The 4,222-nt window shown below is 32.2% G+C and overlaps 1 pseudogene; it reads left to right on the plus strand.

Annotated features, from left to right (window-relative positions):
* Positions 1-483: 483 nt before the first annotated feature.
* On the plus strand, positions 484-3,994 carry LOC111915228 (DNA glycosylase/AP lyase ROS1-like; annotated as a pseudogene).
* Positions 3,995-4,222: the final 228 nt, after the last annotated feature.

Here is a 4,222-nt window from a genome sequence, read left to right on the forward strand (position 1 = left end):
AAGGGAATCCTTCTACAATGTGCCAAACAAACTAAAAAGATATACACAAATATGATAAACATCAAATTCTAACTAAACAGAGTTGCATCTTGCCTTTCATAATTCTTTAAGACTAATGAACCCCTGCTCCGATAATTCTTGTGACCTGATCAAAGAAAAGTCATAAAATTAATATGCTAATATGATTACTAGAAGAATCAAACATGGAATGTTAGTTGTAAAAGACAAAATTACCCTTTTCTCCATCCAAAGAATATGGGACCGCACTTGAGATACGAAATTTGATCCATATGGTGTTCCGGGTTCCATTAAAACCTGCTCTGCATTGAAAATATTTGCATAAGTGTGTGTCGATAGCAGATAACTTTGTAATATTCAACCATTAAATGTAACAAAGTTAATGTTTTTTACTATACTATATAGCTCGTTATATAAACAAGTATAGAAAAAAGTATAGAAAACATGAGAATTTAATCATAACAGATGGCAAACGATCCCAAACAAGGCGAGCATCATTTGGTTTGAGGTGATAATAAGAGGATCCAAAAGAAACAACAACCACACCAATGTAAAATCATGTCCATCATGTCAGTCTATGGTTTAATTAGCCATCGTACATATTAACATCAGTATTTAGAAATGTCCAAAATACACATAGCCAAAAAAAGGAAAATGACAGAAATTTAATGACCTGTTCAGATAAGTTTATCCGAACAACAGAATGTCCGGAGAATTTTAAACACAATAAATTAAAATTCAAAAAGATACAATGCATAATAAGATACAGACAAGTAAGAACATTCATATTCAAACATTTTGGCATAAATGCTTTGAACTAGGTTGACACAAATGTGGGGCGTATAGCTGTAAGACTCGGATGGGTACCCCTAAAACCACTTCCCGAGTCTCTTAAGTTACATCTTTTAGAATTGTAAGCACTAACTAAACCTTTTGTAAAACTGTTAATTAAAATTCAAAAAACTTTCTCATCTTGTTTAAAAAAAACTAATATTTAAATTTCTACACAAGTATCCAGTTTTGGAGACGATTCAGCAGTACCTATGGCCACGACTTTGCAAGCTTGACCAAAGAACTTTGTATGCCAACTGTTTTCATGCATTAATATTTAATAACTAATACTATGCCTATAAACATTAAAAAATTAATTAATTAATACTCTCTATTTATTCATAGGTATGAGTTACATTACCAGATGATTACATTTGGAAAGGGCATTTATGTCTTTTCCTCCACAGCCAAAGTTTTAATTATAATATTTAACTATAGTGCAAGGCTAGGGTTACCAGAACCAGAGGGGAGTGTAGCAAGTATAACAGAAAACAAAACTGATCAAAAACTAATTGGAATGTCAGATCAACCTAATGAACAACAACAACTACCTGAAGTCCAAAATTGCAACCCTATTATTGATCAGCCTAATGAAAAATGAGTATTGTGAGAATAGTTTGTTAGAATGTAAGGGTAAAATGGTCATTTAGTCTCATTCAGATGGTTTATTCAATTTAGAAAAGAAACAGACGTCATTATTCATTCAACCACTTTACACATACATGACTTAATGGGGGGAAAAACAGGAACCACTAAGTGTCGCAAGCAAGAAGATTTAGAAAGTGGCAGAGGAATCAGATAGATACAAACACAGAGATTTATTGCATATATAACATTTTATTAAAGTTGAAAGCCAATATAGAAATAATATAACATACCCCTTGCCTAAATGCAATGCAAACTTCTCTTTCCATTTGTTTTTCATTTGGAGTAAGAAGCACCGGATACCTGACCTAACATTCCCAAAAAAAATAAAAAATAAAAACATTAAAAAGAAGCAAAGAATATGACTGTGGTCCATGTCCATCTATCACTTACTTCTTTGCCATATGCATTTCTCATAACTACACCATCAACAACAAGAGACTTCCTTGCCTCAGCATGTGCATATTCTAGACCAACAATATACACCTGTACCACAAATACAATCCATATGTCCTGAACAATTACACAGGTAAATAAAATAAAATAAATTTTCAATCAAGAATTTAATCAACCGTAACATCTGTTCCACCAGTTGGCATACATTCCTCATATATATATAAGAGCCCTCACGTCTCACTCTTCTGACCTCTGGATGAAACTCACTTGATCCGTTGCCAACCTGAAAGACACCTCTTAACAGTTTAGTTCATAGTAATTATAAATTAAATACTTAATACACATAACAATTATAAAAACTCACTTTTTCTAAACAATTCTTTCATACCACCCCCTGTTGCACTTGGGTAATATATCATTATGCTGTGATGATCACCTTTAAACAAGGAAAAACGGAAAATAAATAAATAAATTCAAATTCCAACCATACTTAGTTATGGACAATAAACGCACATTACTAGCAAACAGGGAAAGTTGGAGAAGGTGTATGAAAAGGATTGTGAGATATGCATACCATGAACAGGCTTCTCTACAAAAGGCTTCCAAAATCGCTGCCCATGAATTTCAACAAAATCTTCTTCCTCAATAAAATACTCTAAATCTTGATATGGTTTGTCCTTATTTACTAATGCATATCTTGGAACTGGAATTCCATACATTTCCAGGCACTTGATGATGTTTAAAATGAAAACAGAAAAGAGAGAGAGAATCACCATTAGTAATTGGGTGTCGTGGTAGCAGGTGAACCTGTTAAAGAAGAAAAATAATTAGAGATGGATAAATTCCAATTAACTAGATCAAAAGCACAAAGAAAAAAAACATTTTAATTTAAGCATATTGGTCTTCAACAAACTCTAACTTAAACCCTTACAGAAATAATTACTAGTTACAAAACATTTTAGCTTAAACAGAAATTAAAAATGAACCCTAGCAACAAAACATATGAAATTTAGCTCTGTATACATTGCATAATTGTAATGAAGCTTTTCAAAAACTGTGAAGCTTTAAAAAAGGAAATACCTACTTAACCTTGAATTCTTTTAGTCAAGACTTAAATCTATTTCAGAAAAACAGAGTGTTGCAAAGGTTTAACATCAATTTGTGAAAAGATTTTTCAAGCTTTTGATAATCTGGAGGTGAAGAAACTGGAGAAACAGGAGCTAAAAAAGATTGGACACCTTCACCAATATTAAATTGTTCACCATAATAAATTGACTCCATTCTTTTTTTCTTTTCTGTAAGATACATTTCAGCCATATCTCCACCATCATCCATTAATTGCTCTATTTCATCTCTTACTTTTTGGACTCTTCAAGTTAATGCAACAAGTCTGCTTTTTAATCTTCTAACACGTTCCAAGTTTACTGTGCTGATTGTTGATGTGAGTTCATCTAACAATGGGTATGCTTCAGTTTCTAATTTTGCTGCCTGATGAAGGAGTTAAATGAAATTGATAACTAAAGAAAAAAAAATGTTATTTTACAAAAGGTGTATTGAATATTGATCAAACCTGTGTTTCTAGAAATGTGCAAGCAGCTTCAAAGGCAATTTCTAGAGCTTTAAACTCAAAGGGTAAATAATCTACTTCAGAAGCTACAACAATCCCTGTACCTAAACTTAAAAATGTCAGCCAACTAAGAACAGAACACCAAGTGTAAGAAAATATGAAAAGATGATGTTATTTTTAGTAGTTGTGTGATTTGTGAATTCTAATTGCCTTTTTTATATCGATTTTGAAGATTTGAGCTTCCAGATTCACATCCTCTTTTGGTAGGGGTAAGTGTAGTAATGTAGTAGTATATTATACCTTATGAAGAATATGAAATGCTCTTGATTTGATTTCTAATTCTTAACAAATGTGTCATAAAGTACAGATGGACACGCAAGAGCCTGATGATCCTTGCTCATACCTTCTTGCAATTTGGACACTTGGTGAGTGGATGAAATGAAAAATGAGGGAATTAAATAAATGCTTTTGTGAAAGTAAAATGCTGATGAAATGAAGATGGATTGTACATCTGCAGGAGATTTATCAATGTCCTAAAAAACAACCCAAAGTCCATTAATGATAGCCTATAATTAGCCACAAAAACATCCATATTAGAGTTACACTACAGATAACTAATTAAGTATAAAAAACATGGTGGATCAGTCAACACTAAAGACACAGCATTAATTGTGAATATTATTGACTAGAACGGATATCATTCTCTCAACTGTAAAACTAATGCTTCCTGTTTTCTGACTTGATGTTTGTGGAAATCAGTGAACC

The sequence above is a fragment of the Lactuca sativa genome, chromosome 1 (genome assembly GCF_002870075.4).
Source record: "Lactuca sativa cultivar Salinas chromosome 1, Lsat_Salinas_v11, whole genome shotgun sequence".
Taxonomy (NCBI): Eukaryota; Viridiplantae; Streptophyta; class Magnoliopsida; order Asterales; family Asteraceae; genus Lactuca; species Lactuca sativa.